The sequence below is a fragment of the Rosa rugosa genome, chromosome 5, assembly GCF_958449725.1.
Source record: "Rosa rugosa chromosome 5, drRosRugo1.1, whole genome shotgun sequence".
Taxonomy (NCBI): domain Eukaryota; kingdom Viridiplantae; phylum Streptophyta; class Magnoliopsida; order Rosales; family Rosaceae; genus Rosa; species Rosa rugosa.
The window spans coordinates 40,157,170-40,173,189 of NC_084824.1; the positions used below are offsets into that span (position 1 = coordinate 40,157,170).

Below are 16,020 nucleotides of genomic sequence, written 5' to 3' on the forward strand. Positions count from 1 at the left end.
ATGGCCAAACAACCGCGTATCAGAAGCATAGAACAAGAAGAAGAAGAAGAAATTGGTCAAGGAAATTTCCACAAAAGGCGTCGGCTGAACTATGCTGCCAGTGAGAGCGAGGAGGATTCAGGCGAGGAGGATTCGGGCAAGGAGGATCCGGGCTTGGCCGTCTGCTGCTTGGAGTACGCCATACCCAACATACCCAACAACATGTTGAGTTCTTTTGGTTTTAGTCCGAGAGTTGTTCAGTTGAATTCGGGGATTGGAGGGGATGTGAGGTTCAGTGACTTAGGTGGGATGGAGAAGCGCAAAACGAGCTGGAGAGGTTTGTGATGTTGCCATTTCGACATCCGGAGCTGGCGATATCGCTTGGAGTCAAGCCAGTATCTGGGGTTCTCTTGCACGGACCACCAGGTTGTGGGAAGACCAAATAGGCCCACGCCATTGCCAATGAACTCGGCATTCCTTTTTATAAGATTTCTGCTACCCAGCTCGTCTCTAGTGTGACAGGTATCTGTCTCACATTTTTAGGATTCATATCCACTTTTATAGAAACAATGATTGGGTTTGTGATTTATGAACAAGTCGGATTGCATTTATCAATTTAACAGGAATAGGTTGCTTACTACTAGGTTCTGCTATCTTCTAGTATATCATATTCATTCTTTTTTTTTTTCTCTCTCTCTTGGGTTATTAGGTTCATCCGAAGAGAATATACGAGACCTTTTTTCCAAAGCTTATAGAACGGCCCCTTCAATTGTATTTATTGACGAAATTGATGCAATCGCTACAAAAAGAGAGGATGTGCAACGTGCAATGGAGGGGCCGATCGTGACACAACTCATGACTTCCATGGATGAATCTCACAGACCTACTGTATTACCAGCTGCTCATGATGATCCAAATTCCAACTCGCAATCTTCAGATCAGAAATATCCCCATGTTCTCGTCATTGGAGCTACCAATAGGCCTGATGTTATTGACTCTGCTCTAAGGAGGCCTGGACGCTTTGAACTTGAGATTTTTTTAGGCCCTCCAGATGAAAGTGCGAGGCTCCAGATTCTCTCTTTGCTCACTCGCAATCTCACATTACAAAGTGGTTCCTTTGATCTTCTCAAAATAGCCAGGTCTACCTACGGGTTTGTCGGAGCTGATTTGACCGCCTTGGTCAACAGGGCTGGTTCCATTGCACTGGAAAGGATCGTAAACAACATGGTTGCTGCTGATGTCTCCATTCATTCTGCGTCTCCCAAGTGCAATCAAGATTCTGGGCCTCAAGTACTCACTATGGCTGATTTTGAGGTTATTGATCTCTACTTGAATTTCTGTTTCTTTTGCTCTTATTTCATATGCCGTTTGCATTCTTAAATGCATCCTTTACGTGTCCAAGTATCGGCCAGGGCAGTTAGTGCTGCTCATTTACCATCCCTTAGTATCTCCTCAGGTGCCGACTGATTTTAAACCCGCATGCTGCCTCACCTACCTGTTTTCTATGCATGTCTTCTTGTTCCCTCCCTCTCTACTCTTTGTTCCAACTTGAATTCTCTTACTTTTCTATATTTTCCCCACCTTGTTCCTACTCTTATATTCAACTCGTCTTGTCTTCTTGAAATACTGTACTTAATTTCTGTCGGTCTGCTTTTACCTATAAAATCTCTGGGAGAAGCTGGTCTGATTATTGTTGACATTTCTCAGGACGCAGTTAAAGCAGTCCAACCCTCCTTAAAAAGAGAAGGATTCGCTGCAATACCTAATGTGAAATGGGAAGACGTTGGCGGCCTAGATTCTTTAAGGGAGGACCTTTACCGTTCCATAGTTAGGCGTATTAAACATCCAGACATCTATAAGGTAATCATATTTCTCATCCCTCTCCTATCCTCATATGACATTAGCCGAAGAGCATGTCAATACCAAAGCATGACCATCTATGGACAGTATTCTTTACCCATAATGTTCGAGTGTGAGAATCAGAAATTTTTATTCCTCGATTCCACATCAACTGCCACTTACTTTTTGTGGGATTTGTATTTTGAGGCAGTTGAATATTGACAGAAGATTTTTTTTTTTTTTTTACCTATGTGGGTAATTACTTTTGCATTTTGTATTCCGAGCATATCTCTTTGAGCTTGTCTCAGTTGGTGTCTTTCTTTGTTGTGCCCGTTTGGGTCGGGATACATCTTGAAAATAGAATGCCAAAATGAGTTCTCTGACTATCTTGGAAGCTATTGTTTTATTCATTTTTGATTAACTTTTGGGATTTATATATTATATGCTCAGTATATCACGTGTGTCATCGTATGTTCAGTATCCATCATGTGTTAGATGAGTGCTTCTTCTGTGTTAGATAAAAGCTGCGTCCACCTCTATTTATTTAGTGGGTAATTGCAATCTTGAAATGATGTATGTTCTCAGAATTTCGGATTAGATTTAGAGACGGGATTTTTGCTCTACGGGCCTCCAGGATGTGGCAAAACCCTGATTGCAAAGGCTGTTGCAAGTGAGGCAGGAGCTAATTTTATATACGTCAAGGTTAGTCATTTTTTTTTTGTGTTGATTTTTTTTTATTTTGTTTTATTTGGTTGATGTGATTAATTTGGTCTCTGGCACATTAAGTAGTTGCGTCTGTGTGTTTCATTATTTGATAGAATCTATTTGATATTTATTGTCTTGTCTGGTTAGGGTGTGTAGAATACCAGAAATAACTGCGGCAAATAGCTGCGGGGAATATGTTTGCAACAACAAATGGAAACAAGAATAACTCACACAAATCTAACTAACCGAGAGAGAATTTTAGGAAGAGGATTTTGATATCCCAAACACTGCTACTACAATGCCGAAATACAAGAGGCACAGCCTTATATGCGTGTGCAACAACAACAAAGGGTTTTTGAAAACAACAATGGCTCTGAGGCCAAAGACACAGCATGCTAAAATTACTTCACGCCAAAGAGACAACAACCTAGAAGACTCCACCTAGTCAGAGCACTCTAGACACACCATCACACTACCACACTTAACTAGGCAACTATCAGAAAGAGAGACAATTAAAATAAGCTTGGTTTATTTTCCAACAGCCTCCCTTAAACCAAGCTCATTGTACTTCATCATTACCATTATTCTCTTAAGCTTCAGAAAGGCATCTGCTTTAAGGGACTTTGTGAAGATATCAGCAGCTTGATCTTTGGATCGACAAAAGTGAACTTCAACCTGTTTCTCATTCACCAAGTCACGAATATAATGAAACTTCACATGAATATGCTTGGTTCTTCCATGAAACACTGGGTCCTTTGACAGTGCAATAGATGCCTTGTTGTCACAAAAGATCTTTGTAGGAAATTCTTGTTCCTGCTGTAGGAAGCTAAGCATTCGACGCAGCCATACTGCTTGAGTAGCACAACTCGTTGCTGCGGTGTATTCTGCTTCTGCAGTAGAAAGAGTCACCACTTGTTGCTTCTTTGATGACCAAGAGAAAACTCCAGAACCAATGTGAAAACAATATCCTGAAGTGCTTTTTGCATCCTCAGAATCACCACCCCAATCACTATCTGTATAACCAACAAGCTCAATTGGACAATTTGCAGAGTAAAAGATACCATCACCTTGAGTGCCTTTGATATACTTCAAGATCCTTTTTGCTGCCATCAAATGAGATTGCCGCGGTGACTCCATGAATCTACTAATAAGCCCAACACCAAATGTAATATCTGGTCTAGTGCTAGTCAGATAACGCAGACTTCCAACCAACTGCTTGTAGTGAGTAGGATTCACAAGTTCTCCAGAGCCATCCTTTTCCAACTTTAATCTTTCTTGAACTGGAGTGAGAGCTGGATTGCAAGACTCCATCTTGAACCTTCTGAGAACATCTCTTGCATACTTCCTCTGTGAAATAAAGATTCCCTGCTCGGTTTGCAACACCTCAATACCAAGAAAGTAAGACATTAGACCCATGTCAGTCATCTCAAATTGAGAAGTCAAGGCCTCCCTGAATTCAGCTATCAAGTTTGTGTTGCTGCCGGTAATTATGAGATCATCTACGTACAAACACACAATGACAACTTCTCCCTGCGGGTTAGTTTTGACATACAAGGTGTGCTCATAAGGACACCTGAGAAAATCATGCTCCATAAAATAAGAATCAATTCTAGTGTACCATGCCCGTGGTGCTTGCTTCAGGCCATATAAAGCCTTTTTCAACTTATAGACCATGTCAGCTTGGCCTTCCTTTACATATCCTGTAGGCTGCTCAACATACACCTCTTCTTCAAGATTTCCATTCAAAAAGGCAGACTTAACATCCATTTGGAATATTTTCCAAGAATTTTGAGCAGCAAGAGCAACAATCATTCTCACAGTATCAAGTCTAGCAACTGGAGCAAAAACTTCAAGATAATCAATACCTGGCTTTTGTTTGTAGCCTTTCACCACCAATCTCGCCTTGAAACGATCTACTTCTCCATCTGGCTTGTACTTTGTCTTGTATACCCACTTAACTCCAATGGGTGTTTTTCCCTCAGGAAGAGAAGTCAGCTCCCACGTATCATTTTTTCTCAATGGAATGTATTTCTTCATCCATCGCCTTCAACCAATGTTGATGCTGGTAGGCTTCATCAAATGTGAGGGGATCACAATCAGCATAAAGAGCAAAATTCACAATTTCTTCATCAGATGCTTCATTGTCATTACTGATGTGATAGTCTTGGAGATGTGCTGGCAATCGGTGATTACGTCGTGGGCGACCAGATTCTCCTTCATGAGATGTTTGAGCTGCGGGGACTTGAACTGAAGATTGTACTGCGGGGATTTGAACAGCAGTAACTCCTGGAGATTGAACTGCTGGGACATCTTCTTGCTGGACTTGAAATTCGTCATCGATTGGAATAAATGCTCCTGTTGTGCTTTCTTTTGAAGACCAATCCCACTTGCTCTGCTCATCAAAGATAACATCACGACTGACAATCACTTTCTCCGTCTTGGGATTATACAGCTTGTACCCCTTTGTAACATTGCTGTAGCCAATGAAGATGCATTTTTCGGCCTTGTCATCAAGCTTCTTTCGAATATGATCAGGTACATGTGCATATGCAATGCATCCAAACACCCTCATATGTTGGATATTTGGCCTCCTTCCACTCCATACTTCATAAGGAGTTCTTCCATCAACACTGCTGCTGGGAGATCTGTTCAGAATATATACTGCACAAGCGACGGCTTCCGCCCACAAATACTTTGGCAAACTTTTAAGTTTCAGCATACATCTTACCATATCCATGATGGTTCTGTTCTTTCTCTCCGCTACGCCATTTTGCTGCGGTGTGTACCGGGCAGTCAATTGATGCTTAATTCCATTCTTCTGCAAGAAATCATCACACACAATATATTCCTGCCCTCTATCAGTTCTCAGCACTTTGATTTTCTCCCCACTCTGTTTTTCAACATAAGCATTAAAGCTCTTGAATGTATCACATGCCTCCGATTTATTCTTCAATATGTACACCTAGGTCTTCCTGCTGAAATTGTCAATGAAAGTGACAAAGTACTTTCCACCACGATGAGAAGGGACTTCAACACTGCACAAATCAGAATGAATAATCTCCAGCGGCATTTTTGCTCTATAGACCTTCCTTTTAGGAAAAGGATCTCTGTGCTTCTTCCCGATCACACAAGTCTCACATACTTGATTTGGAATAGAAATTGGAGGCAAACCAGAGACTAAATTATTTCGAGCAAGCAAGTTTAGGCTATTGAAATTTAAATGCCCAAAACGCATATGCCATAACCAATTATCTCCAGCAGTAGAAGAGCTAAATCAAGGTAAATTCTCACAACCAACATATAAAGGAAACAAACGATTTGGGGTCATGTTTACCTTAGCTAATAGCCTTTGCTGTGGGTCTTTGATGGTGAAGACCCCTCTGTAGATCCTCATATCATATCCCTTCTCAGACAGCTGCCCCACACTTAGCAAATTGTGGCGAAGACCAGGTACATAATACACATCAGATATGCTATTGTTCTGCCCTTCTTTTAACTTGATAGACACTTTGCCTTTCCCATTCACCGGCATCTTTGCTGCATTGCCAAATGTGATTTCTGATGTTATGGACTCGTTTAGTTCAGCAAACAAGTCCTTATGACCACACATATGGTTGCTACAACCTGTATCCAAGAACCACTTAGTTTTTTCTCGACCATTCACAGCATTAAAAGCCAGCAGCAAATTCTATTCACTATCAGCATCATTCTCTGCAATCTTGGCATGGAACTCATGACTCTCTGACCTCCTTTTCTGATTGCACTCTGTTTTGTAGTGGCCATACTCCCTGCAATTAAAACACTGAACCCTGGACTTATCACGTGGTTGGCTCCAAGTGTAGCCTCTTCTTCTTCCTCTTCTTGCTCCAAATCGGTGATTCGATCCTCTCTTGTAGCTTGAATTCTGGTTTCTTATTTCACGGCGGTAGCCTCCCTCACCGTGGTAACCTCCTTCACTGCGGTGCGTCAAATTTCTCTCCTTCTTCAAATTCAATTGAGTCTCTAATGCTTCTTCGATTGCAACCTCTGACTTCTCATTTAGCCTCTGCTCATAGGCTTGGAGAGAACCCATAAGCTCATCCACCGTCACGGCAGTGAGATCTCTTGACTCCTCTATTGCTGTGACTTTACCTTCGAACCGTTCTGTCAAAGTCTGAAGAATTTTCTCCACGACTTGTAAATCTGCTATAATCTCTCCGTTGGCTCTCATCTGATTCACAATTGCTAAGGTGCGTGAAAAGTAATCAGAGATGCTCTCCCTTTTCTCCATCTGAAGAAGCTCAAACTGCCGCCGTAAAGTCTAGAGCCGAACCTTTTTCACCTTATCTTGTCCCACATAGCTATTAATGAGACAATCCCAAGCCTCCTTCGCTGTAGCAGCATGTGCAATCTTCTCATAAATCTCTGAATCAATGGCTCCATAGATATACATCAGGGCTCTGCTATATATCTTTCTTCCGATTCTTGATTAACTCCTCTCTCTGGTTCTGTGTGAGATTAGCTTGATCTCCCGGATCTCTGAATCCACTGATTACAACTTCTGTGTATTCCATCACCTTGAAGAAAAGCTCCATCTGGGCTCTCCAATGTTGAAAATTGCCCTTCCCGTCAAATTTACCGACTGGGCACTGCGAGAACTCGACCCTGTTGGCCATCCTTGAACCACCAGCAGCTCTTCAACCTCTGAGCTCTGATACCAGATGTAGAATACCAGAAATAACTGCAGCAAATAGCTGCGGGGAATATGTTTGCAACAACAAATGGAAACAAGAATAACTCACACAAATCTAACTAACCGAGAGAGAATTTTAGGAAGAGGATTTTGATATCCCAAACACTGCTACTACAATGCCGAAATACAAGAGGCACAGCCTTATATGCGTGTGCAACAACAACAAAGGGTTTTTGAAAACAACAATGGCTCTGAGGCCGAAGACACAGCATGCTAAAATTACTTCACGCCAAAGAGACAGCAACCTAGAAGACTCCACCTAGTCAGAGCACTCTAGACACACCATCACACTACCACACTTAACTAGGCAACTATCAGAAAGAGAGACAATTAAAATAAGCTTGGTTTATTTTCCAACAGGGTGCTGAACTTCTAAATAAATATGTTGGAGAAAGTGAACTGGCAGTCCGAACCTTGTTTAGCCGTGCAAGGACGTGCTCGCCATGCATTATTTTCTTTGATGAGGTTTGTGGTTTTCTCTATTGATACTTTTTTATTACTGCTATCATTTGGTTTGAATGGTAAATTATATGAAGTTGCCTAGGCCAAGGACGAGAATAAAGTTGCCTGAAAGTCTGTATTGTTAGGCGTTATATAACCATGTAGATTGAATTGTTTGTAAAGTAGACCTTAGCGTGTTGTTGTGTTCATCCTGGGAGAAACATGATTTTCCAAATCTGAGGGTGAGATTATTAATGGCAGGTTGCCACTCTGATCAATGGCATAGATCCCTAGTAATTAATGTAAGGTCTCGTACTAATCCAAGTCAGAAAAATCAAATCCTGTGTAAAATGTTGGTTTTATGTCTAGAGGTGCTTGACATTGCAGTGTATATTATAACTTTATTTTTGTTTTTGAGGAAGAAGTGTTGTACAAATGATGGCTATAAAATTTTTTACCCTCAACTAATGACAGGTGGATGCTTTGACAACAAAGCGGGGCAGACAAGGGGGATGGGTTGTTGAGCGGCTACTGAACCAGGTAGAAATGTCGTAGAAATGATAACACGTGTGGATTTTAAACCTGTTTGGACCCAAAATAAGCATTTTGGCCTGACAAGGCGTGTCTTGGAGAAATTGAGCCAATGTCAGTGGCTCAAGCTATATATTGTCGACAAGTTCGAAATATATATTTAGAGGCTAAATAAAGCCTACTATGAAAGCATGGAAGCATGGAAACATGAAAAGTCAACTTTAGCACATTTTCCTACTTCGGCTAGGAGAAACCGAGCTAAACAAGGAAGGAGGGGCAGAAAACTGACCAAATGAACTTGAAATGAGTTGAAACTCTGCAGATCCATTCTAGACAGCCCAAGGATCATTTCTTATGAAGAGTGCCAGAGCTTTTTTTGAGTGGAAGGCCTTCAAACAATCAGCCCAATTTTCTACAGAAGCAAAACTGGAAAACTGGACCTGTAAGAGGTCCAGCAGTATTTTCGGCCCAACCACATGGAATAAAAATCTGAAAATTTGTCAGGATGATCTACACTCATAGTGGAACATTTCATATGAAGAAGTCGAAGGCATATAATGAAGTCTTGTTGGAGAAATAATTGAAGGAATAAAGGGGCAGAAACTGACCTAAAACCAGCTCAATATTCACATGTTCATGTTTCCTACCCACATGAAGAAAGCTAGATGCTTTTCTCTTTTTCCTTGGATATATTTTTCTTCTACAATCTCTTTAATAGATCATCACCACTTCCATATTGCTGCACCTTCATGCTTTGCTTTCATTTCATCTTTTCTCTATCTTTTCCATATTTTACAAGTGAACTTAGATCTACTTTCATTATTTTTCTTCCACTCATCATTTCACTCTTCTTTTTCTTCCCTATATAAACACCTTCTCCTCTCATTCTAAGACACACATTCACACAACAACAACAACATCTCTAAGATGATCTAAGTTCTCTCTAGAGCAAACCTCTCTAAGAGCAACTCCTCTCCCTCTCTTTCTCTTTCTCTTACCGGTGATCACACTCCTAGTCCTAGTCTTCTCAGAAGCCGACTTTCAGTGCCACCAAACCCTCTGTCAACGTGCTTCGGTCCTAGTCTCCTCGGGAGCCGACGGTAGTGCCGCGACCACAACGGTTACAGAACCAGCCAAGCAAGGGTAACGCCCTAGCAACCCAGCCAAGCTAAAGTCACGCTTTAGCAAGATCTCAATACTTCCCGGTGATGTCGCTCTGCTCGATCTACAATATTGAGTATCGATTGTGTTAACAAGAAGAAACTTCAGCAAAGTCCTCACCACGAGGCAGAAAGAATCCCACGACGAGGTTGGTGCTCTCCTCGTCTACAATCGCTCAACAGAATTCAGGTCAAGGGACACCCCCGACGACCGCACCCGAACGGTGCTGGCACGCAGCACAGAAAAGAGACTGTTGACCAGCTGCAACAAAATTGGAGCCAAACATTTTGGCACGCCCAGTGGGACGACATCAGAAGCTTTTCTCTTGAAGCACATTCAACCACCGGGCTTCAAAACATTTTCAAACATTTTGGCACACCCGGTGGGACCACATAAGAATTTTTTTCTCTTGAAGCGCATTCAACCACCGGGCTTCAAAACAAACATTTTGGCACGCCCGGTGGGACTATACTAGAGTCTTTTTTCGTCATCATTGAGATGCCAGGGGAAAATCTTTACCAAAAGAAATTCCTAAAGTGAATTGATGGACAATGTTGCCACCATTGGCGATACCGCCATTAATGATGAGTTTATGCCTATTCCCATCCCAGAGGGGGCAAGCATTGATGAACAGCTCGCGATCATCATGGCCAACATCGAGAGGAATAAAGAAAAGCAAGCCAGGGACATGGCCATTTTGATCGCAAAAACAAAGCAGAGGTTTCGCGATTGGGACCTAGAAATTGAGCAGAACGCTCGAGAAGAGGTCATTTATGAGGCTGATTTGCCTATAGGTGGCAATCAACCTAATGGCCTCACTGGTGAATCACAGCCTTACATAGAGGCTACTTATGGAGAACGTCATCAACAAGATTGTTCTTCAGACAAGAAAATTGTCTCTGAACAAATATCTGATGTCTCCACTGATCAAGCCAAATATGTGGCTACTGATCAGATGCATGGGGGGCAAGATATGACCCATGATCATCCCTTTGATCAAGAGAAGTTGGCGACAGTTGGCGACAAAGCCGATCTTGGGACACCGTCATCTTCCAAATTACAATTGGAGATCATGTCTCGTCAACCAACAAAGATACTTGGGGGGCAAGAATACCCCTCTCACGAGCCAAATTCCTCCAAATTCTTCAACGAGAAGTATATTTGTTCTTTTTCTACAAGCTCTCATAGGAGGGATTTTTACCCTACAAATTTTGATACATCGGAGCTTGGAGTGAAGCATAGATGGCCTCCCCCGTGGCCTTCTGGAGGTTAGCCAAATATAGTGCTGCTAACTTCCTTCTTTGTTTTTAAATTTCCTGTCAATTTTCAGTTTTCATTTTTATTTTCGTCATTTGTGAATCATAAAGGAATAGGTGAAGTCTCTTTTGTTAATATTGGCCTAAACTCCTTATTGGTGCCTAGTTCAGGTCCCTTAAGGTTAAGGGCGGCTTTTATTAACACTTGTTGAACTGTCTTCACACTTATGACCTTTCTCATCTTAGTAAGTATAGCCTATGTGAAATGGTGTCTAGAAAGGGGACAACGTTCATGACAGGTTCTTGAATCCAGAAGTGCGTGCAAATGGGCCTAAACCACTATGTGGGAGTAGCTCATGCCAAAATGGATTCTGCCTCTCTTGTTCGCCCTCCCCCACCTGGCCATTTCAGTAAGGTTGTCCAAAGGATTTGAAAGAAAATTTGTGTCTAGACGACTATACTTGGGCCGCATGTCTAAACCTTGATTCACAATGTCTTATTAAAATTAAAAAAAAAAAAATAATAATAATAAAAAAATACAAAAACACAAAAATACAAAAAGAGTTTCAAATTTGTGCGTCGCAGAGGATGCAAAAAATTGTGTTCTTGCCTAATAGTGGCTGGAACTTGCTAATATACTTAAGAGGCCATTGGTATTGGTCTGGGCACATATACAAGAGGCATTTAATATGCCTAGTATGGTATTAGCAGTGGAGGAGGTCAAATCAATATTTTTGCCAATAATTGTGGCGAAAGCTGGGTTGCGAATTGTTGGCAGCGAAGTGGTTTTAATTACATGGCCTCGCAAAGGATGGTTCGCGAAGGAAGACTGACGATTAATATATGTATGCTCACTATGTATAATTAAGAGGGAGAGAGGCTACTGTTCAAGTAATTTTAGTCAAGCCAATACAAGTGGCTTTGGAGCAACGACATTATAAGAGGAGTGCTGATTCAACGCCCTAGCAACCCAGCCAAGCTAAAGTCACGCTTTAGCAAGTTCTCCTCACTTCCCGGTGGTTCTCGCTCTGCTCGATCTACAACATCGAGTATCGATTTGGTGATTTTCAAGAAGCTCAGCAAAAGTCCTCACCACGAGGCAGAAAGAATCCCATGACGAGGTTGGTGCTCTCCTCGTCTACAATCGCTCAACAGAAGTCAGGTCAAGGGACACCCCCGACGACCGCACCCGAACGGTGCTGGCACGCCCGCGCTGAAAAGAGACTGTTGACCAGCTGCAACAAAATTGGAGCCAAACAAAACCAGGGATAGAACTAACTGCCTGCAATTGCAGTTACTTGCAGAGTTAGATGGTGGAGATCAGCAACAGGGTGTATTTGGTATTGGTGCTACCAATAGGTAAAACACATCATTATTTTTTCAGTTTTACGCTAATGATTAATTATGCCTTCCAACAATTTGTTATATGCATGGCAGACCTGATGCGATGGATCCTGCTGTTTTACGGCCGGGCAGGTTTGGTAAACATATTTATGTCTCCCTGCCGAGTAGAGATGAGCGCTGTTTGATCCTAAAAGCTCTTGCAAGGAAGAAGCCTATAGATCCCGGTGTAGATCTCAATGAGATCGGTCGATGGAAGGCTCTTGAAAATTTTAGTGGAGCTGATCTCTCTGCAATGGTATGTCAATTGTATATACTTTAGAATGTTTTAATTTTTGTTTGTTTGCGTCTTGGATTGTGCTACTGTACCCCTTGTTGTCTCCGTTCCTGTTTCTAGTGGGAGCAAAAAGAAAGGGCGAAGGCGTTTTACCTTGGGATACTAACATGCATTCATCCATCTATTCATGCCAGATGAATGAAGCTGCTATGGCTGCTCTTGAAGAGGGATCAACATCAACTGATGTGAGTGTGGGTTCATATACACAGACTATTAAGAAGTCCAATCCGTTGCTAAAATCTCACCATCTGTAACTAATAAGGTAGCATCTGTTTGATGCACATTCCTAATACCTTTCGACGAAGAATTGTTTCTGTTTTGTTTTTGTTCTTTGATGATAAGACTGCTCAAACGCTTAACCTGCTAACGAAGTGTATCTTTTTTGTTTGTCCGAAACAGCAACTCGAGCGCTACTTGAAATTTGGAAAGGGGCGTGAACAGTGTTCTGACAATCCCTTTGGGCGGCCGCCTAGGCCCCACCTAGGCTGGCCGGGTTTAAAAGAATGTTCAAAATAATTTTCTGAGCAGCAACTCGGGCGCTACTTGAAATTTGGAAAGGGTATCATGAAATGAGGAGTGCTATATACACACTCACTTGAGTGTGTGTGTGAACCATACTCAGACAAGTGTCAACTTCTCATGGCTTTCTACTATTTAATTACACAATAACAATTAATGTTACTTTTGTTTTAGGGAAACGATATTTGAGAGAGAATTGTTGTGTGTTCTCATTGATAATAGGGGCCTATTTATATAGAAAATTACAATGCATAGAATTTGAATTGTACAAGGAAAGGTAATCATACAATAAATGAACATCTCTAAGATATTCTCCGAGATTATCTCTAATTAAAATCCTATTACCACTAGGTCAAGTAACCTAGAGTTTGGGCCAGACACAATTTGGATTTACTTAAACAACTTTGAATTTATTTTTTTCCATCTCTACCCCTAACCATATTTCTCCCTCCATTTTCTACTTTCTCTCCACTATCCTTTTCTAGATAGAACGACTGAATGGCTAGATCCCATTTAATCAAAACCCATGTGATTGTGAATATGCTTATAACAAAAAATGTCTATCACTTAATAGCCTATTACGAGCATTATAAAACCCCATATAATCAAACAAACTAGCCTCTCCATTCTTGAATTATTCGGCTACAATGGTGCTCCATCCATTAATAATAGCAGCTAGGTAGTTTATTACTTTTCAATGACTAACATTTAGCAAACCTGGTTGGTAACGTATTGCAAAAAATCACCAAAAAGAAAAAAAAAGATTCTTTTTTCTTCAACCATTGAGATCAACAAAGAGAAATTTTATTCACACACCTCTAGATACTAAATACACATCCCTTTTTTCAAACATCCAACATCAGATTTTATGGGTACATCAAATTACCAAAAGAGACATTTATATCAAAATTAAAGAAACATAGTTGGTTTTTACTAGCTCAAAATCTCCACTACATGAATGAAGATGCAAACTTAGAGCCCTAGTTACAAATAGTTAACAACTCATCTACAACACCATACAAACATTGTCAAATGAATTCTGAGTTTTTGATCTCTAAAGCACTTATGCATAACAATAGGTCCTTCTCTTTCTTCACCTTCTGCTCATGGTAGAAGAATCATAAAAGTTGTAGATGTGAAGAGCTTAATATATTGATTTTCGTTTCCAGATTGCTTTTCCTCTTATGCCCATATGGCCACATGCAACTATCATCTGGGTTGTTGGAGTTTGCTTGAAATCAAGACTCACAAAAGTGATATCATAGATAAGGGATTTCATGGATTGAATATAGTCAAATAGAGAAGTATACATATTGCTTGTCTCATTCCATGGAAGATTGCTCATGACCGCTCACGATCCATGTTGTTTGATATTTGATAGTGAATCATGAAGCAGATGGGACAGAGGACGAACTTGATGGAGCGAAAAACACAGTTCTTTTAATTAAGGAGTTTAATTTCATAAGAAAAAGAAAAGGTGTCGATAATTGATTAGGAGTGTGGGACACAAGATTTGAATCTGTGAATTTACTGAATATGTATGGTGTATTGTGAATGGGGATAGTTTAAGAAGTTTGGGGTTGAGCTTCTAGTAAAATTTTAAAATAAAAAAGTTAATAGGTGGTGTATTAAGTAGGGGATGTGTATCTAGTATTTAGCAATGTGTGAATAAAATTTTCCATCAACAAAAAATAAAATAACAAATCATTCTTTCCATTAATGTTTTGCAAAATTACATCAGCAAAAAATCTATTGTTCAATCAATTTTCACTACCTGAGAAATGAAACAAGGCTAATTGGACAATATAAATGATAACAGGTCAACTATATATTTGCACACCTTAAAAGGGATTCCAAAACATGGAATTAATATGATTCGCTTGATTCCCACTACTTTCCATATTCATAAGGTCGTAGGATTGATTAGCATCCAAACTTGAATCCAAAGATATGTGAGTAATGTGACCATTGTAGCTTGAGTGATTCTGAGTTCCAATATTTATAGAACAAGTCCATAGTTTTGAAAATCATTCAAATCGGAATCCAAAAACAAGGTAGTATAACAAAATGTGTGTGAGTCGCAAAGCTGATATCCCCCTGTACCTAAACTCAAAATAAAATTCATAACCTTAGTTACTCTAAAGTCTAAAGACTTTAATATATATGTGGAAACAATGAACTTTCTGATTTATATATATATTGCCATTTTCTATGGGTAGTTGTGTTAATTGACCCAGACGACTATAATTTGTTTCTGATCCTTGTAGGCCTTAAAGAGGGAGACCAATAGTTGATGCAACTGGATGCGTCTCCTTATCAAATAGAGGTGCTCTAGTTGATGATTTTGTGTGTCCCTATAACATCAGAAAATTCAGTATTAGTTTAGAGTTATTTTGAAGTAGTTGACATGTATACTAAGAAAAAATAACTTATAATAAGCTTGTCAAGTGATGAAAATTGATAATATTTTAGAACATATTGACCATTCTTTATGATGAGCTTTCTACTTGATTAGTTGTCACTTCATCATTCTTTTGAACCTACAAAATTTCAAAGGAAGATACTATTTGTAAGCAAGGTAATTGCAAAAGGCAAGAACACTAAATACTGCAATCACAAAATATAGAGAATACAGGTCTTAGCTGCACAAAGAGGGACCTATAAAAAAAGAACCAGCGAAGAAACAAATTGGACAATGCCTTTGTGTTAACCTCCTTTGACTTGTTGCAATGTCTTTTATTACACTTGTTCGTTCCAGGCTTTATACTTCTCTTTGGAGCTCCTTTTGTCTTCAACACTTGAGGGTCAAGAACTGTTGTTTGTTGCGTATTACAACTAAAATTTTTATCCTCATCACATCTTCACTGGGATTATGAGGTTTTGAGAGATTGGTTGACCACTGCACACTTTTTCAAGGTTTCTTTCAGTCCAAGATATGCAATATCAAAACTCTCTTCAGACATTGATCCTTCCTTACTCGGTTTTGTAGCTTCTCGAAACAATTCGTCAAAACAATCTTTTATGTACTTCACTTCTTTTTGAGTTTGCTTTATGGTACTGCTATATATGGTCTTCACATTCTTTGTCCCACGCTCTAATATATAATGAGATGGAATGTCAAAAACTCCCAAAGAGTGGAACACAACAAGATGCATGTCTACAAAGAAACCTTGCATCCC

At 40.2% G+C, this 16,020-nt stretch overlaps 1 pseudogene; it reads left to right on the forward strand.

The window, feature by feature from the left end:
• LOC133711654 (cell division control protein 48 homolog C-like) lies at window positions 1-12,838 on the forward strand (annotated as a pseudogene).
• Window positions 12,839-16,020: the final 3,182 nt, after the last annotated feature.